The following is a 12,120-nucleotide window of genomic DNA, read 5'->3' as shown; positions in this document are numbered from 1 at the left end:
AACAAAACAAAAACAAAACACTAAGTTTATATTTCTCCACCTTGGCATGTGGACAGATTGATACAAGGCTCTGAAATAGGTATAAAACAAATATCATAATATTAGATTTGGTTTACATGTTTGAAACATTATGTGATTAATACCATGATGTTAATCACATTCAGTTACTACAATAATAACTAATATTTATTGTCAGCCACTGGTCTAAGCATTTTATGTAGACGGTATTTTTTAATCTTCACTAGAACTCCATGAAATCACTTCACAATCATATTTTGAATCTGTCAAACATTGTATTTATTTAGTGCTAAAAGAGCTAATTATTAATAAACAAATCAGTAAGTTCTCTTACTATATTAACTGTACATAAATTAACTAATTTAATCATGACAGTAAATACTATCCTTATACATAACTGAGAAATCTGAGGCACAGAAGGGTTAAATAATTTGTCCAAGTTCATTTAGCAAGAAAATGGCAAGTCCAATTTGAACTTAAGCTTCAAATATTAATGTTACAGTTACTGAGGAATATTATATTAGTAAAGTACCCTAGAATTCCATAGTCTGCCGTAATCCACAGCCCAGCTACAATATAGTGAAAGAGCATAGAATTGCAATCACAGGGGCTAGTAAGCCTCTGGCTCAATCAGATCCTAATAGAATCATCTTAGATTAGTGACTTTCCCATATATAACATGGAGATAATTTTGATAAATGAATGAGATTTTCTTTTATGTGAATGAGCCCAGCACAGTCTCAAGCACTTAGTAACTACTTAACAATGATTATTTATGTTAATCAATAATAGACACATTTGTACAAAGGAAATTAAACTATTTGGATGGCCCTCCTAGACTGTTTAGAAGAGAAGATACTGATGTGAGAGAGGTCATTCACAAAAGGAATATAAGCAATTAGAAACTATGTTACATTATAAAGAATTGGATGTTGAAGCCATAACTTATCATTTCATACTATCACACAGAACCTATCTAGCACATCAAGAAATGTTCAGTGAATGATTATTGAACTAAACTGAAATCTCACTAACACACATGTGTTTTGTTATGTGTAAAATCTAGTTATTTAAACAAGCAAAGAAAAATGCTACATCTATTTGGTACACATTAGAACAGGTTGTTGGTCAAACAGACTTAAACATACTTAAATTGCTTGAACATACTTAAGGAGGTTTCTCTCTCCTTACAGGCCTCAGAAAACATCCCCCAGTCCTCACAGAATCTGGGTTCTGGACACAGGCAGAATCTGAAAGCAGAAGGGTCACTGGAGCAAATGGACAGTGGACGAGTCTTGGACTCTCTGTTATCCATCATTACACAATGTAGTGTGGTCACTGCATTGTCAGAATCAACTCACTCTTACATAATAGCACTCCTTAAGAAATTTCTTTCTGTGGAACCTAAAAAAAAAAAAAATGGTATAGATGATCTTATTTGCAAAGCAGAAATAGAGACACAGATGTAGAGAACAAAAGTTTGGATACCAAGGGGGAAGGGGGGGTGGGATGAACTGGGAGATGGGGATTGACATATATACACTATTGATACTATGCATAAAATAGGTAACTAATGTGAACCTACCATATAGCACAGGGAACTCTACTTAATGCTCTGTGGTGACCTAAATGGGAAGGAAAGCCAAAAAAGAGGGGATATATGTATATGTACAGCTGATTCACTTTGCTGTACAGTAGAAACTAACACAGCATTGTAAAGCAACTATACTCCAATAAATTTTTTTTTTAAAAAAAAGAAATTTCTTTCTCCAAATGCCAGGGTAAAAACAGATGTACATAGTCTGTCAGGGAGGAGATAGGAAAAAGGATTTTCCTTCCTTTTCAGCAGACTATTTTTTCTCCATCCATATATCATTTCACTTCATAGAACAAGAAAAGAAATGAGCAAATGAATTTTAAATTACTAGGTACCTTTTCCTTTCATTTAACCTTTACGAAGTTCCATAGAACCAGTTAATTAACCCAATTTGTGATTGAACTGGTCATGCTGAGCGTCCATGTTAAGTACGTTTTAATCCATGATTCTCTCACTAGAAGATCAATTTGTTGTTCTTGTCCCACAACTAAGAAATTCAACTATATATAAATATATATGAATTTACATTTTTAAATATGTTTAATTTCCCTTTAACATTTTGCTCTTTCTAATTATTATTTTTTTATATATTTTTGTACAGAAAAAGCAACATTTTCTTTTGGTCAAATACATTTTCATTCCATTAGATCTTGCTTATTAGTATTTTTTTCTCAGTGGTTGTTCTGAAATTTTTTTATTATTATGATTACCAAAAAGATCAACTAGTCCTAGTCCCCCACCCCCATTTGACAGATGAAGATATTTATGTCCATGGAGTTTAAGTGATAATCTGAGGTCCACCAAGTTAATTGGCTAAATATGTAGGTGAATATGGCAGTGCTGTGATCAGACTTCATACAGCCTCTTTTTTTAAGATAACATTTATGATTGAAATGTATCAAAATGATCACTAAATTATTATACTTTAAATCATGGAATATATCCATTTAAAATATGAATATATAATTTCTTGTAAAATTTACTTTGTGTACATCATATTTTATTTTGAGATTTTTATATTTTTAATCCTCTTAAAAGTAACAAGTTGTAATTATCAAGACACATAAAAGTGAAATATGTTCTCCATAATTAATTCTAAATCATTTGATGTGATTTTACTGAACACTTCTAAAAGAATATACCCCATGATGACTAACAACATTACACAGGGTGTGTGTGTATGTGTGTGTGTGTGTATGTGTGTGTATTCTCCAAAGTTAAACAGATAAGAATTGACAAAATTATTTTGAGTGGTCCTATTAAAATGTATCCAATCCTCTCCTTGACATTGATTGGATTAACTCCTCAAAAAAATTTTGGCATTTTATAAATAGTCTTATTCATGCACTCTTGTGTAAGATTTCATAAAAAATCTTGGGAGAACAGAAATGAATATGAGGAAGAAGAATCAGCAATTGTCAACTGTAACTTTTTATTGAAGGCAATAGTTGGTATATTTCTAAATGGATTAACATGCAAGGATATTTGCTGAGTTAAATGGCAGAAAAAGAAAAGAAGCTCAAATCCCTCTAGCAGAGTGCATGTTATTATTTCAAAGAGGATAATCAGGTGGGGTGATTCATCAGCACTGTGGTCAGAAAACTGTAACAAAAAGTCTACAAGCAAACCACACTATTAGATATAATTTTTCTACTTGGAAAGAATATACACCTTCCACTTGAACTGAATGCTGTAGAGGAATTGAGGCATCTGCTCAAGTAGGGAAACTGATGGATGTTTAAAATGGCCTTTTGGGCTTCCCTGGTGGCGCAGTGGTTGAGAGTCCGCCTGCCGATGCGGGGGACACGAGTTCGTGCCCCAGTCCGGGAAGATCCCACATGCCGTGGAGCGGCTGGGCCCGTGAGCCATGGCCGCTGAGCCTGCGCGTCCGGAACCTGTGCTCCGCAACGGGAGAGGCCACAACAGTGAGAGGCCCGCACACCGCAAAAAAAAAAAAAAAAAAAAAAAAAAAAAAAATGGCCTTTAACTGGAAATGGCTATTATGTACTCATTTGGAAAAAGGATGACAAAGAACACCTGTGATCGATGCAGAAGTTTAGTCACAGGTATACAAATGAAAATCATCCAAAATGAAAAACATGTAATATAACATTTAGTTTAGGGATTTCAAAAACTATATTCAGTATTTGTCATCTTCTACTCTAACTGAATAGAGAAAGGTCCACAATTACAATTTTATAGCACGGAATACCCCAGATGATTAATATGTGTATTATGGCAACACAAAATCATTTCCTCCATATCACTTTACCTTATGCTGTAATTATCAACAAGAGGAAGTGAGAATAAGGAGGTAAAGCCTTCTTTAGTGAAGAAGAAGGTAAAGCCCCCTAAAACCATGTGCATTTATCTGAAAACATAGCTTCAAAATTTATAAAGTAAAAATTGATGGAACTAAAAGAGAATATAGATAAATATACAAACTTAGTTGGACATTTTAATATACCTCCTTAAATACCATATACAGCAAGCAGAAAAAAATTAGTAAATTAGTAAGAATATTGATGATTTAAAAAACACAATCCACTAACTTTAACTTATCGACTTATATGGGAGTCTACAACCAATAACTTTATAATGCACTTCCTTTTTATGTACTTGTGGACATTTACTGAAATAGATCATATTTTAAACAAGAAAAGTTCAATTAATTATTAATCTATAGTGACAAAAATCATAATAGTGTTTAACCTTGAAGAAAGTTGAGAGGGAAGGGACACAGAGGAGCCTCTAGAATGCTGTAAATATTCTGTTTTCTTATGGATAGTATTTATACAATAGTACACAAATGTATAAATTCATGAATTTGTGCAACTAAAATTTGTGGAATTGTATGTACATTATACCATAATAAAAAATTTAAAAAAACTAATATGTAATAGAAAATTCAACAAGAATCTAGAATTCTAGCCGCACTAAAAGAACTTTTATGCACAAGACCCTGAAGTTTCTCAATCTCTCCCCCATTCTTAGATAGTTATTTATGAAATAAAGAAACGATAAATGATATAAGCTATGTCATTAATTGTAATAATTTAAATTTACATATATATATATATATATATATATATATATATATATACACTTTATTAAGGTACCTTCTCTTGGCCATCATTTAATTATATGTGTTGTTTATTATACTGGTAGCCCCAAATGAATCATACCTCTAGAAATGCCTTTTGATTTGGGCTGAAACTGCAACTTGTTTGAACCAACAGAATGTGGTAGAAATGACATTGGCCTAAGTGGGAATTTCTGGCCTATGCCTAATGAAAGCCTAGCAACTTCTGATTCTGCACACTTGAGAACTCTGATGAGCGAAGAAGGCCAGCATTTCTGTTGGGGAGACCACACGGAGCACACACAGAGAGTGACCATGTGAAGGGGGAGAGGTCCTAACCACCTGGAGAGAGAGCAGATCAGCTGTTCCAGGGTCCTAGCTAAGCCCAGTCTCTAGCTAACCCACTACTTGAATCCATCCATTCAATAGGCCACCAGCAATCTGGTCAGCAAAACAACCACCCAGGTGAATCAAGCCCAGATTGTAAATTTATGAGCAAATAAAATAATTGGTTTTTAAACCACTAAGTTTTAGGGTGGTTTGTTATTCAGGAATAGATAACCAAAACAATATATCATTAATTTAGCTTGGGGGTTGATATTAAGTATGATAATTAGCAGAACTGAAATGGAATGGGCACTGGGGTTGCCACCAGAGTGACTTTTTTGTTCACCTCAGGTAAGAGTGATGAAGCATATAATGGATTTTGAGTCTTGTAAAATCTAGCCTGAATTTCTATCAAAATAATTCTCTTTATCTTAATTGGAGTTGAGTTAGTATTATGTTTGCAAAATAGCGACGGGGGAGGCCTACTGACCTAGCTTTTGTATAGGAAATCAAACTGTGAATCTTAATTTCATAGGCATTGAAGAAGTGCCTGGCTTGTGTGTTTGAATCCACAGGTTAGCACATTTAAAGACTTTTCATATTGTCTTATTAGGATAATTTAAAAAGAAAGTACAACAATGTGTATTCCACAAAGGAGAATGTTTCTTTTAATTGCTTGGAAAATTGACGGGGAAAAAAGTCTCAAACTGTATAAAGAGGAAATAGTATAGATTTGCCAGATAAAATATAAGGCACCCAGTTAAATTTAACTTTCAGATAAATAATGAGCGATTTCCTTACTCTGAGTATGTCCTGTACAATATTTGGAATATCCTTATACTAAAAATGCGTTCTGTGTTTTATATAAAGTTCAAATTTAACTATCATCTAGTATTTTTATTTGCTAAATCTGGCAACCTTACAATAGTAGTAAAGTCAATGTTGGTTGGCAGGAGGAAGAATGGGACTGTAGGGAGGGTGATATAGGTCATAGAGGAGGAATCGGAAAGGTGAGAAATGATTAGAGCAAAGGAGTTTGAGAAGAGAGGAAGATAGTAGAGAATCATTGTTTTAGAAGTGGGAAAATAAGCATGTTAACAAAGCATAATAATATTCTAGGTAGGTGTAAAATGTGTGGTCAGGGATGTATAAAAATATCACTCCATTATTTTCTATAACAACCTCAACTTCTTGTGTTCCCCAGCTGATGGGGAGTGAAGGCTTGACAGTTCATGGTATCTCATTTCTTCCTCCGAGCTTAACATTTCTTTTTCGGTGACTCAGTCTATTCTGAGAAAATGTTTAATCTTTCAGATTCTACTTCTTCCCCTTCACCCTCCTCCTCGGGATAGTGCTTGGACGGGATATGAGGAGCTGATAGCGATGGGGGAGGGGAGCACACTGGCCTTGAGCTGAAACGCCTATTTCCACATGGGTCTGCATTTTTACATTGGTCCCAAATGTGACCAAATGTGCAGGTGATGTAAGGAACCCTACATTGAGAAGAACATGGCACCCACTGCAGCTGAGGGCTGACCCTGCTACTACTGGCTACCACCTCCTGCTTACCCACTCACACTGAGAGCTTCTCTTAGACACCTATCCCCTGTATGAAAGGTGCTAAAACCAAAATTTGTATACTTTCACATTTCAAAGAAAAAGATTCATCAAAAAGCTTGTGAAAAATAATTTATATGTAGGTTCACTTTTGAAAAATAGTCAAGACTTTGAGTGGAATTATTTTGTGTTCCTTATTTGAAGAACATAATACTTATATGAAGTTGGCAAAGATCAAATATTTATGAAAAGACAGGTAATTTTTTAGTATCTACTGACAGATGGCCTCTGTAGATTCCGTATTTACTATCTGTGCTTTGTTCCCACCAATCTTCTTCATTCCATATAAACTTAATGTTTACCTGGTAGTATATCAACAGTTCATGAGTTTGATTTTAAATAAGAATCCCTGTGTTGTAACATAGTGAGACATTTTTCTCTTTTTAAAATGTAATCATTACCCAAAATCAATATCACTATTCTCTTTTTTATTTTTTGGAGGTTTTTTTTTTTTTAACATCTTTATTGGAGTATAATTGCTTTACAATAGTGTGTTACTTTCTGCTTTATAACAAAATGAATCAGCTATACAAACACATATATCCCCATATCTCCTCCCTCTTGTGTCTCCCTCCCACCCTCCCTATCCCACCCCTCTAGGTGGTCACAAAGCACCAAGCTGATCTCCCTGTGCTATGCGGCTGCTTCCCACTAGCTATGTATTTTACATTTGGTAGTGTATATATGTCCATGCCACTCTCTCACTTCGTCCCAGCTCACCCTTTCTCCTCTCCATGTCCTCAAGTCCATTCTCTATGTCGTCTGTGTCTTTATTCCCATTTTGCCCCTAGGTTCTTCAGAACCATTTTCTTTTTTTCTTTTTTAGATTCCATATATATGTGTTAGCATATATTATTTCACTATTCTCTTTAAAGGCTAAGTTTTTATGTTCAGAGAAAGTTGATGCTTTACTTGTTCAGAAAAAAGAGCTGTTCCTTTTGAAACATTAAAAAAAAAACACAAGGGCTTCCCTGGTGGTGCAGCGGTTGAGTCCACCTGCTAATGCAGGGGACACAGGTTTGTGCCCCGGTTCGGGAAGATCCCACGTGCCGTGGAGCGGCTGGGCCCGTGAGCCATGGCTGCTGGGCCTGCGCGTCCAGAGCCTGTGCTCTGCAACAGGAGAGGCCACAACAGTGAGAGGCCCGCGTACCACAAACAAAACAAAACAAAACATAACAAAAACCCACAAATACCTTAAGTATGCATTAGAAAGTATCAATGCTGAAGGGAGATCTGGCAGCTATAAATTTTATATAATATAGCCTTACTCCCCACACACACCTCTGGCAACCACCAATCTGTTGTCCGTATCTATGAGCTTGTTTTTTGTTTGTTCGTTTGCTTTAGATTTCACATATAAGAGAGATCATATGATATTTGTCTTTTTCTGTCTGACATATTCACTTGGAATAATGCCCTCAAAGTCCAACCATATTGTCTCAAATGGCAAGATTTCATTCTTTTTTATGGCTGAATAATAGTCCATTATGTATATATATGATATGACATATGTATCTCACATTTATTCATTCATTTTTAGATAGATCCTTAGGTTGCTTCCATATATCAGCTATTGTAAATAATGTTGCAATGAGCATACGGGTGCACATATCTTTTAGAAACTGTTTTCATTTTCTTTGGATAAATACCTAGAAATGGAGTTTCTGGATCATATGATAGTTCTATTTTTAACTATTTGAGGAATCTCCATACTGTTTTTCATAGTGACTGCACTAATTTACATTCCCATGAACAGTGCACAAGGACTCCTTTTTCTCTACATCCTTGCTAATACTTCGTATTTCCAGTCTTTTTGATAATAACCATTCTAACAGGTGTGAGGTGATAACTCATTGTGATTTGATTTGTATTTCCCTGATGATTAATGATGTAGAGCATCTTTTTTGTACCTGTCGGCCATCTGTATGTCTTCTTTAAAAAAATGTCTACTCAGATCTTCTGCCCGTTTTTTAATTGGGTTGTTTATTTATTTATGTATTTATTTTACTATTGAGTTTTATGAGTTCTTTACATATTTTGGATATTAGCCTCTTATTAGATTTAGCAGGTTGCCTTTTCATTTCGTTGATGGTTTCCTTTGTTTTGCAGAGGTTTTTAGTTTGATATACTCCCACTTGTTTATTTTTGCTTTTGTTACTTTTGCTTTTGGTGCCAGATTAAAAAAAAAAATATTGCCAAGACCTATGTCAAGGAGATTACCACCTATTATGTCTTCTAGGAGTTCTATTATTTCTGGTCTTAAGTTCAAGTATTTAATTCATTTTGAGTTAATTTCTGTGTATGTTGTAAAACAGTGGGCCAGTTTCATTCTTTTGTTAGTGGCAGTTCGATTTTTCCAACACAATTTATTGAAGAGACTGTTCTTTCCCTGTTTTATATTCTTGGCTCCTTTGCATAATTTTATTTACAGTTTATGCATAGATTTGATTCTGGGGTCTCCATTTGGTTCTGTTGATCTACATGTCTGTATTTATGCCAACCATACTGTTTTAATAGCTTTGTAATATAGTTTGAAATTAAGGAACATAATACCTCCAGCATTGTTTTTCTTTCTCAAGATTGCTTTGACTATTTGGGGTCTTTTGTGGTTCTGTATAAATTTTAGTATGGTTCAATATCTGTGAAAAATACCATTGGAATTTTGATAGGGATTGTACTGATTCTATATATTGCTTTGTGTAGTGTTAGCATTTAAAAACATTAATTCTTCCAAGTCGTGAGCATGAAATATCTTTTCATTTATTTGTGTCTTCTTCAGTTTATTCTCTTAATGTCTTGTAGTTTTAAATATACAAGTCTTTCACCACCTTGGTTAAATTTTTTCCTATTGTATTCTTTTTGATGCAATTGTAAATGGGATTTTAAAAAAAATATCTCTTTTTGACAATCAGTGCATAGAAATGCAGCAGATTTTTGTGTATTGATTTTGAATCCTAAAACTTTACTGAATTTGTTTATTAATTCTAATAGATTTTTGATAGAGTCTTTAGGGTTTTCTATATATAATATAGTTTCAGACATATTGTGCCATTCCCTTCTGGCCTGCAAAGTTTCTGCTGAAAAATCTGCTGCTAGGTTTCACTTACTCTCTCTTCTCCTTCTGGGAACTCTATGATGCTAATGTTAGTTCATTTGATGTTGTCCCATAAGTTTCTTAAGCTAGCTTTAATTTTTTTCAGTTTTTTTTTTTTCTTTTTGCTGCTCTTCTTGGTGGAGTTCCACTGCCTTGTCTTCGAGTTGACTGATTCTTGCTCCTGTTTCATCTAGTCTGCTGTTGAATAACTCTAGTGTATTCTTCAGTTCAATTATTGTATTCTTCAGCAAATTCTGTGAAGAATATTGCATTATTCTGTATTGTAATATTGCATGATTCTGCGAATCCTATTTGATGCTTTCTTATGTTTTCCATCTCTTTGTTGAAGTTCTCACTCTGTTCATCCATTCTTCTCCACAGTTTAGTGAATATCTTAATTATCATTACTTTAAACTCTTTATCAGGTAAATCATTTCATTAAGATTTTTCTTCTGAGGTTTCATCTTGTTCTTTTATTGGGAACATATTCTTTTGTTTCTTTGTTTTGTGTAACTCTCTGTATTGGTTTTTATACAGTACATGAAAATCACCTCTCCCAGTCTTGAAGGAGTGGCCTTGTATAGGAGATAAATTTGTTATTCAACCTGTCCTCAGCTCCTGGTTGTCTCTTATACCTCTGTGATTGTTCTAATAGTCTATTATATGTTAATAGCTCCTAGTAGTTGGGGATGTGCCAAGACCTATCAGTTTCTCAAAAGGGAGAATCTCAGCACCTAGATTCAGGCTGATCAGAAGTCAGACCGACAGGCAGCATCTTTTAAAGTATGCAAATATATGCAGACCAAATACATAAGGCAATCTGGAGGTGTCCCCTGAGCAGCAATCTCAGAAATCAGGGATCCAGATGATAAGCTTTTTTCTGGGTGATACCCATGAGCTGGAGCATGGCAGAGGGAGAGTGCCAAGATGGTATCCAAAGCTGATGTTCCTTAAGAGCAGCTTCAGATCAGTAGAAGACTAGATGTGTTCCTAACCTGAAGCCTGCCTCTCAGGTCAAAGCTCCTGACTCCAAAAAGGACTCCTTCACATAAAGACTGGGGAGTGCACCCACTGCCTTTGCAGTGCTCTGTGGGTGGTAGCCTGCCAAGAACGGTCTCTCCATTTGCCACAGTAAGTACCTATTTGAAATTTAGTAATGCAATTTAGTTGTGAAATTTAATGCAACTAATGAAATTTAGTTGTGAGTCTACACAAAATATGAAAGAATTTTAATGTTGAAAGCTGAATTATTTTTCAGATTTTAAATAATTAAAATGTGTTTTCTTATTTGGTAGTGAGCTTGTATTCTAGCTAAAGAGCTGCATCTGTGGGCTGCCAGAGTTACTCTTTGCACGCTTTCAGGTTATTTGATTAAGTTACTATATACCTAAAAATTATTTCCACAGAGTGATTAAAAAGTAGGCAGAGTAATGTTCATGATATTATTCTCAGAACAAGAATTACAAAAAAAAAATTTGTTGAGATTTTGATATACTGCTATTTTTGTAGCAAAATTTGACTCAGGAAACAAAATGAAATCAGTTAGAACCGTAGATTACTTAAGAATAATATTACTAATTTTTAATGGATTTCAAAGGACTTTTTAATGAATCATAACATTTGATCCTTATAGCAGCCCTATACTAGAAAAAGAGCAAGAATTTCCCCTCTTTCATCTCTGAGGTGATTAAACCTCAACTTTATACTCTGTTCTCTGCCTAGTGTTCTAGAGCTACTTTCATTTTTCTAATTATTGTGGGTTTAATGTGTCTAAATTTATGTTCTTTATTGTCCAAAATTTCCACCTGTAATATATTGAGAACAAGGACTATACTTAATTTATCAGTTCTAGTTTCCAACAATACGTGTTTGGTGAATGTGAGTTTCAACTTTAAGGTTTTAAGGTTAAAATGACCTTATTATAGAAATTGAAAATGAAAGTTAGAAATCGTCTCCTGTTTTGTCTTCAGTTGGGAAAGAAAAACATACTAACAGCATATGTTTCGCAGAGTATTCTTTTCAAATATATAATAGCAATCACACTATACAGTGCACATAAATTACTAGCACAGACAGAACCAACAGCTAGAAGTCACATCTGGTAAATGGTGAAACAACAGTTTTGTCTTTCAAATCAAGACTAAACTCTGTAGAGGGAAAACTTATTTTGTGATAAACAGAGTCTTAAAGTATTATGCAATTGACAAAATTTACTATGCATTTATGGCATTATGAGTTTACTGTATTTGGGTTTGTTCAAATAATTTTACATATCTGGTAGAAATTGTATCTTATGTGATGATTTAATCTAACCACAGCTGCAGCAATATAAATTACACTTAAGACTATGCAGATTGATTATAATCAGTTGTAATCATGTCTTAT

Source organism: Pseudorca crassidens, chromosome 2 (genome assembly GCF_039906515.1).
Source record: "Pseudorca crassidens isolate mPseCra1 chromosome 2, mPseCra1.hap1, whole genome shotgun sequence".
NCBI lineage: Eukaryota > Metazoa > Chordata > Mammalia > Artiodactyla > Delphinidae > Pseudorca > Pseudorca crassidens.
Note: the sequence above shows the minus strand (reverse complement) of the source record.